Consider the following 21,868-nt stretch of genomic DNA (forward strand, 5'->3'; position numbering starts at 1 on the left):
GCCGGTCGGCGGTCTGTGATATTGTCCTGTCACAGCAGTACTGATCACAGAATATACTGCTGTTTCGGGACATAACCACAGGCCTCGGCACCTCCTCCAGTTCAGTGCAGTGCTTCTAGCGAACAGTGTTGCTTTGCTTCCGCTCGTCGATATACTCCCAGCGTTTCAAACCTTACTTTCTGCAAGTGCTTTAATCGATATCGGAATTCAATGTTACGGGACTACAATAGTGCTCACTGGGTTCATGCAACGGCGTTAGTTGTGAACGGGACTGAATGTGTTTGCATGAATATGTGTAACAACGTGCTTTACACAAATACATGTCCTTCTAGTAGCTTGCAGGACCGTTTATACGCAAACTGGCAGTGCGGTAACGTTAACTCCACCATCTCCGACAGTTTGGTCTCGAGACACAGTTCTCATTTAATGGACGTGGTAACAAAAACCACGGCGAACGTTTATGAATTCCACGTTTGGTGATCTCATACATGGTACATTCGTAACACATGACGGGCATGATTAAGTTGCCCGGGTACTACACCACACTTAAGGATCTCGCAAAGTGGAAACGCATATTTGTATCAAAAAGAAAAAAAATGTTCTGTGTTCACCCTTACAAGAGTTTAAACTTGACATAACGCCTGCAGTAGTGTTTGACCTTAAGTGGAAAGCAGAGACCAACTCCAGGACATGAGTAACTAAATTACACATTAAAACATGCATTACGAGGTAATTAATATGCATTAATTAGAATTCCATTGCGTTCAGTGTCCGGGTTATAGTAAAGGTGTCTCTATGCCTAACTAATTAAGCACTACGCCATGAGGGAGTGGATGTATAGATCCACATTTCCTTGACTCGGCACTAGTTGGAGGTGAGTGGTCAGCTTTACGCCTCTGCTGCTTTACCCCCGGGGAAAGAGATCCCGTTACCCATTGGAGAGAGGGTTGGGTGGACCCCAGAGCCAGTCTTGACGACTTGGAGAAGAGAAAATTCTTGTCCTCACAAGGACTCGAACTCCGACACCTCGGTCGTCCAGCCCATGGCCAGTCGCTACACCGACTGTTCTATCTCGGCTCCTCTGGGTTATAGTTCTGAATAATAATAATAATAATAATAATAATAATAATAATAATAAATGCATATGGAAGCAGAAATTATATCAAATTACAGAAGGAAAATATTTAACACTTAAAGCTAAAAGAAAATAAATTATACATACAAGGGGAAAGAAAATATTGTAATTTATTGCAAGGAATTTATACAGAAAACGTCACACTGTGATACGAAGACCCTTTCCTTCCGGAGAGATGCCCCCCCCCCACCTCCACAGACATACATGAGCCTGCGCGGGACACCCAAAAGTCTGACACCATGAGGACCATTAAGTAAATACTGCAGCCAACATCGATTTCATCCTGTTGGCCAGCTCTGTCTCTGCAATTCTGATCTGAAAGCTTCAATCAACTGCCGACGTTGTCCTGGGTGACTTTAATGTGGAGGTGGGGGCCCAATTTTGCTTGTTCCATAGTTTGATGCGAATCTAAATACTGCTCGCAGTCGTCTTTCTTTTGTTTCTTGCTTCCAGAAGACAATAATGCCCGGTTGGTTAAAGCTGGCGCGTTGTAGTACCGATTAACAAAACACCGTGTTCATGTCCACGATATCTTGGCCAGATCTATACTAACACGTAAATCAGTGCTGATAAGAGAGCATATGGACATGAAGCTGACGGCGCAAATCAGAACTCGCACCTGGCGACGATTTAGTGTTCCCTTTTGCTAACAGTTAGACAAATGCCGGCAAAATAAATATCAAAATGATGAAAATAAATTCTGAACATATTCCGAAACACCCGCCCTGAGCCCTGACTATTACGTAAACAAAAGTGCACATTTCTACCTGCGCTGTAACCTTAACTGTCCCCGTTCCCTCCTGTGAATTCCTCTACAGAACTTGAAATACTCCCATTTCCAGTGGCACCTGTCACCAATCTTTTCTGTTACATAACAAAGAACGCCATGTATTTGAAACCGATATAACGTTTGAAATTTTGTGTTAAGTGCGTAAAATTCTGCAGACAGTGTTCATTCAAATGGGAATACAGACTCACAGAGCTATATATTGTTATTATGCGCGGAACTAAACATGTGGAGACAGTGAAATCTCAAGAAAGCAACATTTCACAGTCACACTACAATGGGCTCTATCTTCCGCCTGTGATTGAAAGTGGCACGCTGTATTACCGATTCAAGTTTCGAGGTTCTTAAGGTGGTGACTGTTCGGATTCTGGTCTTCTAGTTTGTGACACCGTGTAGTTCCGTAGGCGGTTAAAGAAGCTTCAGAGGAACATGCTGCGTCCATCTTTAGAGTGGCCTGAGTGCTCCAAACCTAAAGACGGATGCAGAATGTTCCTCCGCAACGTCGGTATCCGCTTACAAGACTACAGAGTGTCACAAACCAGAAAACCACAATCTATGGATTGCATACAGCACCGAACAGCGTTTATAAGGAACGGTAATGGATACTGAATGCATTACAATAGGCCACGACACAACTTACCTCCTCATACATTTCGTCACTCACAATCAACATTTTATTCGATGTTATAGCTAATGAATCTGAAGAAGTACTGCTAAATATAATGCACATCCGAGCCACAAATTTCATAATTTAAACTAAATAGTTCTAGAAAGAATTTTTTAACACCCAGCTGATTGAAAAACTTCAATTTTAACAGAGGCCAGACGAACTTAACAGTAATGTCCCTGAATAATATTATCACATTCATGCTTTTTTTTTGCTTGTATTCTTTATTTACAGTGCTTTAATAATTGTAACAGCAATTATGGTACAGAAATGTGTCGAAGATGTCAAAAATACCCGAAATTAGCCTCCAAACACGATCTACAACACCAAATGACGCAACATTCTGGGATAACACGCACACAATTCTGCCTTACTTCGCTACACAACGTCTTCAAGTATGCATATACAATTTATCATACTCGAACGCCATGTTTGTACGTTTAAGTACACAAAACATGGTCCCCTACAGACATCTGTAGCATACTGCTGTACAGAATCTTATATGGCTCTGTTACCGTCAACAATAAGCAATACAAACGAAAGGTTTATCTCCCACCTCAGAAACTAACAAGGCCGCCATGCTGATACCGCGGATAACAGGAAAGGTATGAATACCGACAGCTTCCAATTCAGCGATGTTCATATTTCGTTTCCATGTGAGTGGGATTCACAAGCGCGACAAATTCACAATACATTTCAATGTGAAAACACTGTACCTCGACTGTAGTCATTATCCTGCCCCCACTAGGAACTAATTTCATTTCGAGGTAGCGCAATATGACCACCTCTGTGGTTTAGTGGTCAGAGTTACTGGCTGCAGACCCAGAGGTCCCGGGTTCGACTCCCGGCGCTACCAGATTTTCTGAGAAGTAGTGGCTCTGGAACGGGGTCCACTTAGCCTTGTGAGGATAACTGAGGGGCCATTTCAAGGAAATAGCGGCTCCGGTTTAGAAAACCGAGATTAACGGCCGTGGGGATTCGTTGCGATGATCACGCGACACCCTCTATCCCGTAAAGCTGGTACTAACTTCGCCGACAAACGGCTGTCGCTCGGTCGGCATATTTCGCTTGCAGACTACAGGCCACGGAGTTTGTTTTTTAGTTTAGGTAGAGCAATGTGCAGAAGAATCTCTTTCCGAGGATTTAATAACGACGTGAGAACATTATCGCTCCAGTTTCTTTACAACTCGATGTCACAGTGCCGAAAATTAACATTTCTTTTATGTAGGTTACTTCACGGCGTTGTCTAGAATGTAGTGTATTGAATGGTAGCGCTGATGGATGTTAAACTGGAAGGAACCATCCGTCCCGATCTGTACTGGTCAGCAGTGAAGTCGAGTGACTGGACAACAAAGAACAAATGGAAAGCATGTGGACGGTAGGGGTACGCTGCCTAATCCCGACATTTGCCTATACTGCACGTGGAAAACCACAAAAAACATATCAGGATAACTATAAGGACATTAAGCTGAATACTGTCCACTGTCTGGGCAATATTTAATTAGTCCCCCAACAGGTGTGAACTAGAAGAGGACGCCACTCAGTTCGGCCAATTATAAGTTAGCCTCAATCACTAGGTAACAGTAGTCAGGACAGATGGTACTTCGGCCGGGATTCGAACCGAATATCCTTTGAAGACAATACGAAATATATAACTGCAAGATAAACCAAACTACAGGAACATAAACCATGGGCAACTATTTACGTAAGAGAGGCATAAAACCTTCAAAACAAAAGCGCCACTGCTTGCCCCACTTGCTACGTCTACAATTCTAACCGCCATTGTAAGGAAATATTACTGTCCTCAACGGTATTAGTGTTTCACAAATTGTCTTCTAATATAAATGTAGAAATTATCTGTAATTCCTGAACGTTTGTAGGTTACCTAGTTGCAAACAGCAAGCTGAACACTTTCATAGTAAGGGAGTACAGAAACAGGTGAAAAATTATTTACCGTAGCCATTGTGTAATTTTCCATTTTCCAAGAAAAATTATCCATTAAATGCTTGATGTTATCACACTTCAGTCACTATGTTCTGTAGCGCCAGTTTTGCGCCCAACTCGTAATTTCGCAAGACGGCCATTTTGTTAATTAAGAGCCGAGCCAGTGTGCGGGGAAGTGCCAAATTTCATGCTTACACACTTTCACGAAAATAATTAATAATATTTATGTCTGCAATCGGATCAGGGGGCGGACAGATACATGTATCGCGCAGTGATATTGCACCAAATACCGAACAAAATTAGGTAAAGTAAACGGCACTTTACCAAGTGTGTTCACTTCTTGTGGAGCAGCAACTGTCAACTGACTCTATACAATCTGGAATCACAGGCCACAGTATTACGTCACTTCACCTTTTGCTGTGTCTGACGTAACACTATGCACTCCATGCACTGGAAGTTTCAGGCCGTTGGTTGAGTATTGATTGTGGTCTGGGCTGTGCCAGTGAAAGGAGCAACCCAGAAGGTTTACAGGAAGACATTCACGCTGAAACGCAGTTTTGCAATTTGCTACAAAGAAAACTATACGGAGTTCAGCACTGTTTAGAAACTACCAGTAGCTAAGCGGGACAACAAATGCCCCTTTTCGTGCAACCGTAAGTTTCATTACCGTTTTCATAAGAGCCTGTTATAATCCAATTCGCATCCACATACTATATTTCTACCAAGTACAGGTAAGGAGTCGGGATAGCGATTGGCTACGGCCTGGACGACGGAGGGGTCGGAGTTCAAGTCCAGGTAGAGTCAAGAATTTTTTCTTCTCCAAGGAGTCCAGACCGGCTCTGCGACCCATCCAATGGGTACCGAGGGTTCTTTCCCTGGGGGTAAAGCGGTCGGGGTGTGAAGATGACCACTCACTTCCAACTAGCGCCCAAGCCAAGGAAACGTGGATCTATATGTCCACTCCCCAACGTGCCTTCATGGCACAGTTTTTAGTTTCTTGGGGGTGGGGTGAGGGTGAGTCCACTTGGTACGTCGGCCTCTCTCTTGCCTATATTACCGGCTCCGGATGATAGGTGAGTGTGGAGCAGTCGGTGGAATGAGAACTGGCAGGGGAAACCGAAGTACTTGGAGAAAACCTGCCCCAGTGCCACTTTGTCCACCACAAACGCCATATGACCTGGGCTCGAACCTGGGCCGCCGCGGTGGGAAGCCGGGGACCAACCGCCTGAGCTATGGCACGGCCCCGTTCATGGCGTTAAGTGCTTAATTAGTTAAGTACCGGGACAACTTTACCTTTTATCTTCACAGTCAGTAATATGAAGTCCCTGTGCTTAACTAAGCATTACACTTGAACACGAATGGGAGAGTGGTCGGATAGCAGCATTAAATTCGGCACTATATGCAGGTGAGTGGTCAGGTTTACACTCCAGCCGCTTTGCACTTATGGAAAGAACCACACTTACCCTCTCGATAGGAGGCTGCATGAACTTCTGAGTCTGTATAAACCACTACTCTGTGGTGGTACAGTCCATAATGACCCTTGGCCTCTGTTTTCAGTTTCTTCATATATAGACAGTCGGTCGGACTTCTTGGGTGGGGGATCAGCCCGTCGTAAGGCCGTTACATAAACAGGACAACAAACACAATAAAGGCAAACATCTATGCCTCGAGTGAGATTCGAACCCACGACACCAGCGTTTGTGCCGTGGTCCTCGGGGCCACTAGGATCGGCAGTCGGCATGAATGTTGTGCAAAAATACAAAACGCCATTACTGTATTTCAATTATGGGTACATATTCTCTGTAAATATGTACTGTCAATCTATGCACCCCCATTAGCAGTCTACGTTCCTTCTTCTGTAACGAAAGCAGGCTTATGAGATCAACGCCTTCTGCATGTCCCCACCCCTCAACTTCAAGTCTTGAACAAGCTGACCGATTTCCAAGAAATTTGGTATGGACGTATTGGCGTACAAGCAATAACAACATGACGGGCGCGTGAACTTGTGAAATGGGAGCAGTATTAGCGCCAATTAATTTAGAACCCCGAAATGTTGAATGTGAACAGCTTTCAGAGCAGCAAGCTACTGGTGAGATATGTTTTTTGGGGAATGTAAAATGGCGGTCCCGTTAAAACTGCTTTTATCTTTCGGTATGACGGGAATAATTGACTACTAGAGCTAAAAACGTGAAATATGACATAAATATTACAAGTTCTTGGAAGAATTAATCGCATACTTTCCTTCGATATATGGACCGCATAGTGAACGACGCGCCCAAAAGAAATCTTTTGTTGCGCGTGTATTCGTTGCCGCAGTTACGTCTTTTTACAGAGCCGTTGCGAAACAACGACAAGGGGATACATATACAGAGACTGATGAGAGGAATTTACACGCATTTGAGATGGGCTCTGGGCTCAGGTGCCATGTACATACCGAGTTGCATAAGACTGGTTCAGCCATCCGAAAGTTGACTGGTAGGAGGGGGACACAGACACACAGAGAGCATGGTCATCACATGAGCCTGCTTTCAATTTTTACAAAATAAGGAAAGTAGACTAAAAATTACTTACTTACTCATGGAGCTGAGCCCTTCTGGAGGAGTCGCCAGTTCTGCAACTACTCAAGAACTTCCCAACATTTTAATGAACCCAAAGGTTCTTTACCGTGTTCACAAAAGCCCTCCACTGGTCCCTATCGTGAGCCAGATCAATCCAATCCACACCATTCCATCCTATCTCACTAAGACCCACTTTAATATTGTCCACCCACCTACGACTTGGTCTTCCCAGTGATCTCTTTCCTTCTGGCTTTCCCACCAATATCCTATACGCATTCCTCTTCTCCCTCATTGGTACTACATGCCATATTTATTAATTATAGCTTGTAACAATTGGATGCGAAAACTATTCCAAAATTTTTAAGATGATATCAGAGAGAATTTATAGGCCTACGTAAGTAGCAATAGTAAAGTAGGTTTTTTGAAGTTCTGCTTGGAGCTCTGTGTAAATATTTTAGGATCAATTAGGTTTCGGAAACTCATAAGATATACAACGTTCTTAGTTTAGGTATCTTAGCCCTTGGAAGCATCGTGATTGTTAAATATACAACTTACTTTAAAAGTCTTTACGCTCTGCTTATAGCAGTGTTTCTGTGTTTCGCATGATTCTCAAAAGAAACAAGAGGCTATTTACGTGTACTTCATTAACCAAATTGGCTTTTTTTATTGCTAATGAGGACCCTTGTACTGGGGCCACTTCTGGCCTATTGTACCAGCCCCAGATTATAGGTGAGGGCAATTGTAGAGCAATTGGTGGAATGAAGATTGGCAGGGGAAACCGAAGTACTCGGAGAAAACCTGACCCAGTGCCACTTTGTCCACCACAAATCCCACTTGACCAGACCCGGGATCTAACCCGGGTCGCCGCGGTGGGAAGCCAGCGACTAACCGCTTGAGCTATGACGCGGCCAGAATTGGCTTTAAACAGCCATGTTCCCTGCAACGCAGGAACTGAATTCAAGCATTTGGAAGAAATTCGTGCTTCGAGGTGTTAAGACGTAACACTAGGCTTCTATTGAGGTAGACATGGTATGTTCGAGTTTTCAGCTTTCTCGAAGCAATTCGAACTCATCTATTATTAACCATTCTCTAGAAGAGGAATGGACTGAGACCAACATATATTTATGAGAAAAATAACTCGAACGCGTTTAATCAACATTCGGAAGGGGATATATAGCAGGCAAGTCCTAAAATCAAATCAAACATCAGAACGGAATTCACTATTGAAAACAAACTTGGTGCAGTTTATGGGCTAGGAGATTGAAGACACACGGCTGTGCAAGTAAAACGAGACATCCTGTATCGAGTGCCCGAACGTTACGTTGCGAAGGGAGAGACGAGACCAAACTCATCACGCCATTATCACCTGCGTTTGCGACACAACTGAGCCATTTCGTCTGAGTTGATGTACGAAAATTTCATCAATTGGCTCCTAATGGGTGAAAAGTGCATTGCAGACATTCGGTATTATGACAGCGTAGTGACACCCACAACGTCCCAGAGGCATCCGATGCTAAAACAAACAACAAACTCTGTGGCCTGTAGTCCGCAAGCGAACTATACCGACCGAGCGACCGCCGCTTGTCAGCGCAACGGATTCCACCGGTCGTTAATCTCGGTTTTCTAGACCGGAGATAGTTCCTCAATTATCCTCTGAGGCTGAGTGAACCTCGTCCCAGACCAACTATTACTCAGAAAATATGATAGCGCTGGGAATCGAATCAGGTACCTCTGGATGTGTAGCCAGGAACCCTGTAGCCAGACACCCTGACCACTAGACCACAGAGGCGGTCGAAATCTGATGCTGCCAGGCACAAATCATTTTGTGTCTCTTTTCCTTATTTTGAAAAAAAAAAATTAAAACGAGGTTTATGAAATAATCTTGATGTCTGTGTATTCCTTCTAATTTGTTCGTTCTCTGTGCGGTCCGTGTCGTATCAAAGGGAAGTAGACAATTCTTCCTATAACTTCCTTTTTGGTACCTAACTTCATAATGCAGGGCCTTCTTAGAAATGTTTATAGACGCTCACTTTGTCACCATAAAGAAGCTCATCGTGTGGAAGTTCCCTCATCAATCCGAATTCAGTCCACAAATTTCTCTTATGATTTGTGGAGTGCCAGAAACATTTCTCGTCACCTCTCTTCGTGACCAACGTTGAAAATCACTGTTTCCTCTACCACATGGTCTCTCTGTATTGGATAGCACGCCGCCCTTCGGTTCGTCCAATCACTGCTCCGCCACCCACTCGTCAACCGTTAGATATGTACAGTATATGTTACTGAAACCCTCCGAAGACACTATATGGTCATGGGTCCTGTGGGGTCCAAAACGAATGACTGTGCTAGCAAAGGCCAGCAGCAAAATTACTGCTCTGCTCAAAGGAATCACTGAAAATCCAAAATCTCCCTGGAGAGATCTCATTTAAAAAACGTAGAAATCTTGGCGAAAGAACAAAAATACAGTCATGGGTGCCGACGGGGTCTCAAATCAAGAATGACTGTGCTGGCGAAGCCCATTAGCAAATTACTAAACCAAAGACACTATCCCTGAAAATGGGAACTACAATGTTTGCCGAAACGTTGGAATTCCTTCAGCTTTATAGGCGGCGTATTCTTAAAAGCTGAAGTCATGCATTGGCACAGAATACGCAGAAACCCCGCAAACCAACTTCAGGCGAGCTGTTCCACACACCTGTTTATTTAAAGCAGTACACTTAATTCCATGTTATATTTTCCTTCTAACATTATAGTGCTGGACAAACAACACATTCGATGACTGTTATCCATTTCACCCAACAACCTACAGTTCGCCGAAATTCCTAACGAGTTAGCAGCGGGTTCTGATTCAGCTTTTTAGAGTCGAAGTCACATTGTGACTGACGGTCAGTCAGTCAGTCTTGGTGTCGAGCCCAATCTGGGAATCATGACAAAATATTTATTACTGTTTCACAGTTTCGGTCTTGCTTTTGTGGGGCGCCCTCTCTGATGAGAAGACGGGTATGTCTTTTGTCAGAGCCATTGTCTGCAGTAGTAAGGTTATTGATATTTATATATTCAGTTCGTACCTCACAGAGAACATACTGCATCTTTCATACAAAGACTATTCGAATAATGCTGTTTAGGGAAATAATCGATATTTCGTCTGAGAATCATACTAAGCACATAAATACACTGTGCGGGCAAAATGCACTTCCTTAATGGAACACGTACAGGTTTAACCTCGACGATACGGAAGGCAACCCCTGGACGTGATCCACTTTCCGTCTACATTGTCTTATCAAAAGTCCACGGCATAAACTGAACGTTTACACGCCATTTCCCCAATTTGTTCTATCTCACCACGAACCTCATTTCTGTGTTACTATATTTCCTATTCCGCCTACATTCAAATAAAAGTTAAAGCTGTCCCTGTGCTTAATTATTCAATTAATGAAAGTATAACTCCTCCATTCTTGAACTCGGCACTCCATGGAGGTGGTCAACTTCAAGCCCCAGCCGCTTCAGCTCCAGGGAAAGAGCCCCCCGTATTAACAGGAATCGAACCTTGGTCGTACAGCCTACTGCTATACCGACTGAGTACCCCGCCTCCTTTTAAAACATCGCATGAAAGTACATCTCCATGTTTTCTAACCACATTTTGACCTACTGTTCTTCGAAACGAGTGAATGCATCAACGAATGGACCTGCTAGTGCCACAACTGCCAGCACCGATCTCCAGTTCATCAGCGAATTCCAATTACTCGTGCCGGGCAAACCCAACGGACCGTCCGGTCGTCGGGCAGGCTGTATGCAACATAATCAATATTGGACGGCGTCTTGCTATCTGCTTCTCTCGGTTTGTCGAGGACCCTGGTTTCGGAACTGGAGGAAATGAGGTCACAGCAACTTGAGCCTTCCGTCAACATTTCACGAGCTTAAAAATACCCTCGGGATGGATAAAAATCGACTTCTCACACCGGATGCCTGACTCTAGAAATGTCTTACAGGCATCATTACGTGGGAACTATTATCTACAGAACCGGGAGTTATCGATATTAACACAGCACTCACAGCATACAGTGAGCACAGGGACGTATGTTCGCAAGCAGATATTCACCAGTCGACGCCCTCTAACCGCATTTCTTCAGGATCCATTTTAATAATATCCTTCCACCTCCGCCCATGAATTCCAAGCGGTCTCCTCTCTTAAAACGTTGTATTACGTACATTATAATAGATCTACATTATGTTACAATTCTCAATCCTTTAAACGGTATCATACAATTCTGTTCTCAACAAAATTTCCCCTCCAAAACGGCCAAGAGAATTTTTATTCCAGGGGTTGGTGAGGGGGCGAATGTAAGAAGTGACGGCAGCCGCAGCCTTACAACAAAAATTATGTAGCAAAAGGTAAAGCAAAGTTGTCCCTGTGTTTAATTAAACACACCATGAAGACGTATGGGGGAGTGGAGTTATAGCTTCACCATCCTTTACATATGCCTAGATTAGAGCAGTCAGTTTCACGCCCCGGCGGCTTTATCCGCGGGGAAAGAGCCCCCTGTACCCACTGAATATGAGATGAGAAAAATCTTGCGAAGCCGGGAATAGAACCCGAGCGCCCAGCCTGTAGCCCATCGCTATACCGAATCAGCTAGCCCGGCGCGAAGACAAAATAATACTGTTTAATGATTTGTAAGGATTAAAGTTTTCTAATTCTGATAAACTCTGACCTGGAGTCCACTTCTCCTGGTTTTCTCGTACCTAGTTCTGTGGGGCCAGGCTTAATGAGCGCTAACCGCAAACATTGTAAAAATGGTCTTTCAGGGAAATTACACTGTGGCGTATAGACCAGTTGCTATGCAACGACCGCGAAATCAGCAGCTAAGTAACGGATTCGCAAACAAGCATGTTTCCACGGTAACAATTTCACATCATTTAATGAAACGGTGCTTTCTGTACGGTCCGTGCAGAGATGTTATAAGCAGAAGAGTCAGTGAGAGGCTCGACCAAGGTTTTCCGTGGTTTTCCTCGGTACTAGAGCAAATGCTGAGTTGGTATCCAAATTCCACGTTGCACTGCATGCCTCACATTCAGCCCTCCCATTGTTAACATCAAAATTTCGCCTTAATATAGCCATCCCAACGTTAGCAAAAACAAAATAAATAAATAAATAAATAAAGCGTGCTCCCAAATATAGGAGCTCAGGGTTGCGCGTGACAAGAAGTGACAATGTTGGAGGGACTGTCACTAACCCATGCGCATCTGCTGAGGGCGGCCAGGCATAACAACACGGACTGTATCTCAACGCGTTGATACTGCACTATCCGCTGACGGTGTGACTCGAGGGCCCGGGACAACATACCGATTGGGTCGAGGTCACGCCGGGTAAGGGGATGGTGTGGACGACGCGAGTCCTGGAGTGTCCAGACAATTCTGGCACGACGCCATCCAGTGAGCTATGGGTCATCACTGGAAACTNCCACGTAAAACGTAGATATCCTTTACATTATGACAGATGACTTACTACTGTAGACAATGACTCTGAGAAAAGACAGATCCGTGCTCGTCAGAGGGGGCGCCCCACAAAAACAAGACCGTAACTGTGAAACAGTAACACATATCCGGTCTGACTGACTGCCAGTCGCAATATGACTTTGGCTTTGAGTGAGAGAACCGCTGCGGTTCAGTTGTGAGAAGCTAGCTGCTGAGACAGCGTATAGTTTGGGAACAGAGGTCGGGGAACGTCCGCCACTGAAGCCGTTACCGAGCAACGGCTAATGAAGACGTGACTGTGTAATAATGAATTGTAAAGTGTAGCCATGCGTTGTATCATGGAGGCGAATAGATCCGATCATCAATCCAAAACCCTTCTATAGTCATACACGTGCCAATGTTAAAAATATATTTACATTCTAATAATCTGAAGATGGAGGGGGGGCTATAGAACCCTGTGCACGAAGTTCATAGCTTCAAACGTTACGCTTTCTTTAAAAAATGCATTCAAATTCGCTACAATTAACGCTGCGAACATATGACAAGGACTGCAGCACTACCAAACCCGTAACAGGCTGCAGGCACACGGGGCCAATTCAGCGCGAGTGGCTGCCTCCATTACAGCTATGTCCGCGCCGTAAACCATTTTCTCTATCTTGACGAAGTGGCACTTTTTCCTCTGCTGTCAATTGCAGTGCACCTCTGGGACAGCAGCGGCTAGAATTGCGGGCAAAGAAAATGAGGCGACAAGGAGACAGAGAGAGAGAAGTAAAAACACGCTATACTAGCAAAAAATTCTTGTTTTTATGGTGTCAATTTGCTACCTTCCCCTTAGCGATTACCAAATGATGATTTACGGCCCAATAAAATTAAAAACATATCCAGTCTTCCAGCTACGAACTGCAAACAAGTGACACCGCATTGCAAATCATATCCACAGCTTCAACAAGCAAAGGGAATGCCACGTCTTCGTCTTCAGAACTGTTAAAGACTAGGAAAGAAATTTCTGCGCACAATAAAAAGACCTGAATAATGAGGCGGATCAGAATTCGGGATAGCACAGTTGGTATAGTGATGGGTGGACGGCTCAGGTTAGATTCCCAGCAGAGGCAAGACATTTCTTTCTAGTCCACAACGTTCAGAATGGTTCTGGGGTCCACCCAGCCTCCTATACTTGCGTACCGGGGTAAAACGGCCTGGGCGTGAAGCTGACCACTCACCTCCATCTAGTGCCGCGGTCAAGAATAATGGAGTTCCACTCTCCATGTGTCTTCATGGCATAATGCTTAATTAATTGAGTGCAAGGCTCAGTCTATGTTTCATTCTCAGAACTGAATGTGGTAAGAACTTAGGAAGGCCGCATACCGGCATGTGTCAAGACACGATGTCTGAGACATGACGCAAAGAAAGGAGCACAGTTGAAACGAACGAGATTATGAAAATCGCCGCACACCGGTCTGAGTCATTGTGCTGACGTCAGCTTCATGCTGACGAATCACGAATGAAGCAAGACTGCGTCCTTTCTCTCATGTCTTGATGCTTGTCTTGTTGGTGTGCGGCCGCCCTTCCTCTTCTCGTGGGATATTTATAATGGCAGGATGAAGGATGGATGAATGGGGAATTATCCTGTGGGAAGGACGAAGCTGTGGAGGAAAAGCGACGAAGGTCCTCCGGCGAGAACAGGTGTCCCAGCCAAGATTCGAACCAAGCACTTCCCGAATGCATCTCAATGGAGTTACTGCTATGGTAACCGGCTCGGTCATTGTCCTTATTGAGAATCCAGCTGCTCTGCCAGACAAGAAGTTCCCATCATGTTAATTATCCATGAGATCCATTTTCATATATACAAGAGCCAGATGAATCGAGTACAAAACATTCAAAGCTATTTGTTTAGCATCGGTTTTGCTATTACAGGACCGTCTACATCTAGATGTTCCAAATGGTTTCTTTCCTTCATGTTTTTGAACCAAAATTTTCTTCCATGCATTCTACATGCTCCGCCCATAACCCTCACTGACTTGTTCCTAATATTTGGCGGGGGTACACGTTATGCAGTTCCCTCCAGCCTCCTGTAACCGTCGCTTAGGTCCAAATATTCCCCTCAGCACCACGTTCTCAAACACACAAAATGTGAGGGTTTCTCCGTTTCACATTCATACAAAACACCATAAAAATATTTTTCTGAGTCTTAATCAGATTTCTAGGTGCAAGGCGGGAAGACGTAATATTCTGTACTGAACGGTGATGACGATGGAGCCTGAGGGTGAATTAAAGGAGAAATGAAGACTGAAGTCCACATCAGATCTATCTCCATTCCAAAAACCAATACAGTATAGATATATTTATACGATAGCGGTGATTCAGAAAGTTGCAGTGGCTGATGCTTGCTACAGTGATTCAAGTTTCCTGGCCCAAGTATAGTGTACCCGTTTTCAACGAACACGCCTGCTTGACATAAATCTGCACAAGCCTAGAAGTAAAGCAAAGATCCACCTACAGAGCAAAGAATTTTACCACCTAAATGATCAGGGATGCTATTAGGAAGCTGTTCATGTATCCTGGGAACTTTACAAGGAGATAATTTCACATAAACTGACATTTTTTCAGGGTTGCAAACATTGATTTCTGGGCAGAATTTGGCAGTTGCCAAATGGATTGTCAATTGTTTTGGGACACCTTTTGTGAAGGACTTGTGGATATCCAAAAGTTGGGGTATCGTAGGTTCATATCCCCCCTCTTCATATTTCACGCTTTCCTTCATAATTCAGCACAAACTGAAAGTTTTTACTGCCCGCAAAGGGGGAAAAAAATACGCAGCATGCCGTAAAGACATACGGAGTAGTGGAGGTATAGCTCCATCATTCTTGACCTCGGCAGGAGATGCAGGTGAGTGGTCTGTTTCATGCCCCGGTATTCATTGGATAAGAAGCATGGTGGGCCCCAAAATCGGTCTGGACGCTGCGGAAATATCTAATTTAATTAACCGCATATACATTCTGCTTATGAGACCCAGCAGTAGCAGCTGCTGAAGTCAAATGTTTAGTGGATACTGGTTGTTTAGTTTGGGGAACCACCGCATCCATTGTCAGAGATGAAAGGCGGAAGGCGCAATCGAAACATTGGCAGCTACGCGGTGTCAAAGCCTAGACAACCACTATCTCAACAGTTCCATCTGTTGGGAAAGAAGCCTACTTTAAGAAACTGCATCCATCCAGTCCCCAGCAGAGTCTGAATAAGAACTAGTGGCTGATTTTCAGAAACACGTCTGTGCACTTGAAAGCGAATTCGTAAAGTGCTGTTTTCATTAAGATGGTTATTTAACAACGCTGTCAGTATCAAGACTACACAGCATGAGATGATTAATGAACGTGGAGCAGTGTAGAACGTGAATCATGAGGCGAAATCGAATTCCTGGGAATTTCTACCACAAATCCCAAAATGACCTGACTTTGAATCGAACCCGGAAAGCCGGCGATTATCCGCCTGAGCTACTGGACGGCCGGAAGTAGTGCTGTAAAGGTATTACGTCAACTGTCATACAGCCTACACGCCCTGAAGTTTGGGCCAGTCATTTACAGAACTCAAAAGTATTAATCTGAATTATGATCCTTTCAGCTACAGACATGTTAATGTACGTGTTTAATGACTGCGTCTTGTAACACGTCGCAAATTGCCTCACCATTTCTAAATACCCTACTAAATGATAACCCACAAGTTGTCACGTGATGTTTTCTGAATAAAGAACACACTCTTTCCTCCAACTGCTATGTTCAGATTATGGTGTGATACCGTGTAGTTGGGTAGGTATGTGCCACCGTTTCGTATTCTACTCTGAAGGCCGAGACAGATTCATCAGAAACGTCACTAACTTTTGAACTCAGTGTCAGGAGCCAGAAACCCACCATTCTTATTTTTATTGCCGTGAAACCCCCAAATTTCATCTTTATTAAAATGTGTTAGAATAAGGGAACGTAAACTTCATGTCTGAGCTCAGACCGGGTTTCATTTGAAGCTCCTACTTATACATCGGTTGCGGCCCGGGTTCAAGCCCGGGACTGGTCAAGTCGGATTTGTGGTGGACAAAGTGGCGCTGGTTTTCTCCGAATGCTTCGGTTTCCCCTACCGATCTACATTCCACTACATTCTCCATCATCATAATCCCCAGGACAGGTAAAATAGGCCAATGAACGGCCGACGTGCCGAGTGGACCCAGCTGGATTCCAACACACATTATGTGAATTAAAAAAAATAATTATACGGTTAACATCGGTTAAGAATTCCTGAGCCCAATATAAGGCCTTACAAGATTGGACAGCCAGAGAAATTTTGATGGTCGTAAAGGCTAAAAGTGAACAATCTTATCACTCACTCAAGGAGCTAAGCCCCTCTTGAGAAGCCGCCTTTGTGCGGCTACTCAAGAAATTGCCAGCATTTTATTGAACCCGAAAGTTCATTACCGTGTTCACAGGAGCACTCCACTGGTCCTATCTCTCTGAGATCCATTTTAATATTGCCCACCCACCTACGTCTTGGTCTTCCCAGTGGAGAAGACTTAACATTATATCGAAAGAGCTGGTCAGATCACCTGGAAAGGATGGACATAAACCGCTTACCCAAACCGACTTTTCAGTATCAACCCCGGGGACGACGGAATGCTGGAAGACAAAGGGAAAGACGGAAAGATCAAGAATGCCATCAGCTTTAATGAAACGAGTCTTGAGACCTAACCCTTGTTTACGTTCACGAAGAACTATTTATAGGCAATGCCGTGCAATTATCACTGTCCGCACTGCTGTATAGACGTGTCTAAAGGCGTCACATGCATACATCCAATTCCGTCCGCAACATTAGGAAATTCAGCAATTTCCGTTTTACTTTCGTAACTCGTGTAGAACTGAGACTCACTGAACGTCGCCAATGCTAGCAAGAAAATGGGGGGGGGGGGAGNGTAACAGGTCGTGGAGGCTCATTGGGTTGTGAGACGTCGAGGCTCCCACATTTTCTAGAAAATCGGCTCAAAGATTATGGTAAGGTTGTCAGCTTTATGCGCCGGCCACCCTTTACCCCCAGGAAGATTCCTGGTACTCATTTCTGTTAGAGGCTGAGTCGACCCAGGATCATAGCGCGGTTGGAAAGATTAGGTCAACTGAAAAATGCAATGACATAATCGGGAATCCAATCGACGACCTTTTGGCTTCTAGCATAGTGCCTCAAACCAACTACGTTACCGCATGCCACCGAATTGTAAAATAATAGATAAATAATAAAATGAAAAGGATTTTTATGAAAGTGACCACTGCCTAATCAAGGTACGATCCCAGCATTTGCCTGGAGGGTCTGAGGAAGGTCACGAAAGATTTCAGCTAGGATAGTCATGTCTCGGCCAAGATTCGAACCGAGCACAGCTCGGGTATATGTCAAGTCGCTATACCGACTACGCTACCACGGCTCCTGAAGGGATTAGTTATATTGAAAATAATCTAATGACCTAATCGGGAATCGAACCCGTGACCTTACGTAGTATATAATATAAGTGCTCTCTATGAATAGGTAAGAAGAAAAACAGTGGGTTAACCATACAGCACGCAGCATTCCTTCAGCCTGAGCGGTGCAAACATTCTCGAAAGCCCTCTGGCGACAGCGGTTATCACAACAGTGACAATGAAGATTCCTATATTCTAGAATGCGATGCCAAGCAACATGGTAGGCAGCTACCAACGTTTCGGGGGAACGTGCTGCCTCCTTCTTCAAAGCACTCTGAACAAGTATATTCCTCCGAAACACTGGTAACGATACACACCCCAGAAGACAACAAGCCAACATATTCGAAATATATATTCCAGTTACACATATTTATGAATTCAATCTATGAATCAATGAATAAATGCTTAAGGCTTTCATGAACATTCGGTGTCCTAAACAGACCCCCATTCAATTAAAACGAGCACAAAACAACAAGAGAACGTGCTTCTTTATATTCCCGTACACAATTACTGAGCTATGAGAGACGTAGCCATGTTCATGAAGTTCTAAATCGCGCCGCTGTGACGCGCTGCACTGCTATATCCGAGAAAACATCAGGCAAATTAAGCTACGATCAAAAGTGTCACATATCCATAGAAACTCTTCTAACCAATACTGGACTGTTGAGAGTTTAATGGAATTATGACAAGGGCAACAAGCATTTTCTTGTGGCGTATCGCCATTCCCCCCCCCTTTTCGAATCTATTCTTATCTACCATGTACACTTACAATATGGAACATCTATCTAGGGCTAAATAGCATCTCGTATGCATTTTTGTAAATTTAAAATTAACTTAACGATGTTTTACTAAACGTAGTATAGGAAAACAAAGTATTTTAGGGTCAATGTCTTTTCAGATGAGATACCGTGCAGTTTGATAGTCACCAACGTTAAATTCGCTTAGTGGCGGGTGGAGTCCAACTGGGTCCACTCGGCACGGTGGCCACTGATTGGCCTATTATACCTGCCCCGGGTGATTATGATGATGGAAAATTTGGTGGAATGACGAGTGGCAAGAGAAACCGAAGTACTCTGAGAAAAACTCTGTCCACCACAAATCCCACTTTACCAGATCCGGGATCGAACCCGTGTCGCCGCGGTGGGAAGCCAGCGACTAACCGCTTACGCATGGACGCGGCCGTCACCAACGTTTCGGAGGAACTCACCGCTTCATCTTCAAAGAACCATGCCGCCAGATAATGATGCAGATCTTTACGTCATCATTATAGTCACTACGTCATACTGTCACATACGATAGGAACAAAAATAGCCACATCGGATATTTCATTGAACGCACAAGGTTTTTCTACCACAAGGTTGCCTACTCAGGGAACGACGCACCCTCAAAGCGTGTCACACGAAGTAACCAATCCTCGCAACACCCACGAGTCCGTCATTCAGAAAAGAGTTGAGTGGCACTTAGTTGGGGCATCTCCACACTGGGAGCGCTAATAACAAAACACGCGGAAGAGGGGATGAACAATCTCACATTCGAGTGTGAGTGGTGAGAAGCTGACGCACGGTGATTACAAAGAAGTGAGAGGGTGGCGCGAATTCATCTGTGAGTCACATAGGCGCTACTCAATTACGATCTGTCCCAATGACGGGCTGGGAAAGCGCACTGCCATCTATGCGCAGTGTCAATAATCGTACGGCCAAGAACCAGGGAGGCTGCAAATAAAAAAAAAACGCATGGAACAGAGAAAAGCGAGGATTAGGGGCAGATCTAGGGGACTAAAAATCAAGACTCGACTATTTAACTATCTTAAAGCTTCCATTCTCTTAGTTTTTTGGAACTGGTTATGTAGTGGAACTTTTGTACCGTCAAAGCTTTACTTAGCAGCCTAGTAGTGTTTCTCACAGCAGGGACCGCAGCCCCACACAGAGGCGTGGAACTTTATTCTGGGGACCGTCGAAGATATTAATGGCCTAATAGCGGACACAAATTAAGAACAGGCCACGTTAAATAACATACGTAGAATATAGAAACAGTACTTAATACACGTTCATAAGTAGCAGGCGCCACATTTTAAAACCGCTAAGTCATATTTTAAGTAACATTTTGTGGGCTGGGGATGAAACGTTTCATATCTAGGGAGCATCAAAATTTTGAAACCAATGGCCTAATATAACGAAAGAGACCCACATGGGTTTTAAAGTGAGACGGGTACGTTAAAGGAAATTCACAGCATATTGCGGCAGTCTTCGAAGATAATGCATGATGTGATCATAATTTTCATTATCATCACCAATAACGCTAAATGAAACACTACATTTCAATAATCAATGACCCAAAACAGATGTCTCAAACGCTCTTACCCTTGTTGGGAATCGAATTCCGAATCCTCGATCCTCGAGCCCATAGCCTAATCACTACACTGACTGAGCTATCCCGGCTCCTCAATAGTAATAATTCAATTTTTATTTCAAGTGCTAACTCAGCCCAAGGGCCAATTACAAAGTGCGCACGAGTGAAAAGAAAAACAAAAAACAAAAAAAAACCCCAAGGGAATTCATAACAGTTGAATAACGATGATAAAATAGTAATAACCAGGGCCCGGATTTTGATGACCTGAAAATATTCAAAAAATGACCTAAAAGTGACCGAAAAAATCTAGAAAAATGACCTAAAGGAAAAAAGAAAGAACACTTCGCTTCCATGTTATTCACATTTCAGAAAACATATGAAGAAAAATTCCCTCATATGGCCAAAAAATGACAAGAAATAGCCTTAAAAGTCCAAAAATTCAACAAAAAATTACCAAAATGAAAAAATGAACTTAACCCCAAAAATGTCAAAAAATGACAAAAAAATTACCTACAAAATTTACATTTCTGTAACCAGCATCTCATATCCGAGATTTATATATTTAAGAGCATCGCATAGGATACAAGGAAAAAAAAAAAGATGACATGTCATCAAAATCCGGGCCATGGTAATAACAAAAATCGAAGTTATAATTTAGTAGACATCTGACATGAGCCGGGGTAGCGTAGTCGGTATAGCGACTGGTTATGGGCTCGACGACCGAGGGGTCGGAATTCGAGTGCCAGTAGGGTAACAATTTCTCTTCGCCAGGTCGTCCAGACCGGCTCTGGGGCCCAGGCAACCTTCTATCCAGCGGGTACCGGGGCCTCCTTCCCCGGGGGTAAAGCGGCCGGTGCGTGAAGCTGACCACACCTCCAGCTAGTGCCGAGGTCAGGAAAATGTGGATCTATACATCCACTCCCCCATACGCCTCCACAGTGCTTGATTAGTTAAGCACAGGGACAACAACAGAGGATAGGACTGTCAAAAACAGAGGCCTCAAAAAATTAAGAATCCGGAGAATAAAGGGAAAAGGTTTCCAGCCTTCTTTTTGTCCCTGCTCTCAACCGTCACGTCAGAAACAAGGAGATCCAGTCTCCTTGAAGCGAGGTACATCACAGTGACACCTCAACCAGTCGCAGTGTTACGTAAGGATATCACAGACCACTGAAACAGTAGACCGTGAGAAACCAGCTCAAGTGGCACGCCCATGTTTGTGTTAACACACCGTGTCTCCGAAATTTCACAGTCATCACTGTCATCGACATCATTAATACACGCTAATTGTCATCACGAGCGGATGTGATACAATGCAACCTGTACCACTGCAGTCGGCCACGGACTTCCAGATGGAACAAACAGCGCTCCGGCAATAGCCCCAACACCTGCGTTGCACTGCACTCACAGCTAAACATGTCCGATCTTGTAGAGGCAGGACGAAGCAGAATATAAAAAGGAGAGGGTAAAGATAAG

General features: G+C 44.1%; 1 protein-coding gene across 10 annotated transcripts in view; it reads right to left on the reverse strand.

Moving 5' to 3' along the window:
- The window catches only part of LOC111869832 (RNA-binding protein Musashi homolog 2), a 389,564-nt gene that overhangs the window by 12,792 nt on the left and 354,904 nt on the right, over positions 1 to 21,868 (reverse strand). The window lies entirely within an intron of this gene.

Source organism: Cryptotermes secundus, unplaced genomic scaffold, assembly GCF_002891405.2.
Source record: "Cryptotermes secundus unplaced genomic scaffold, Csec_1.0 scaffold286, whole genome shotgun sequence".
Classification (NCBI taxonomy): domain Eukaryota; kingdom Metazoa; phylum Arthropoda; class Insecta; order Blattodea; family Kalotermitidae; genus Cryptotermes; species Cryptotermes secundus.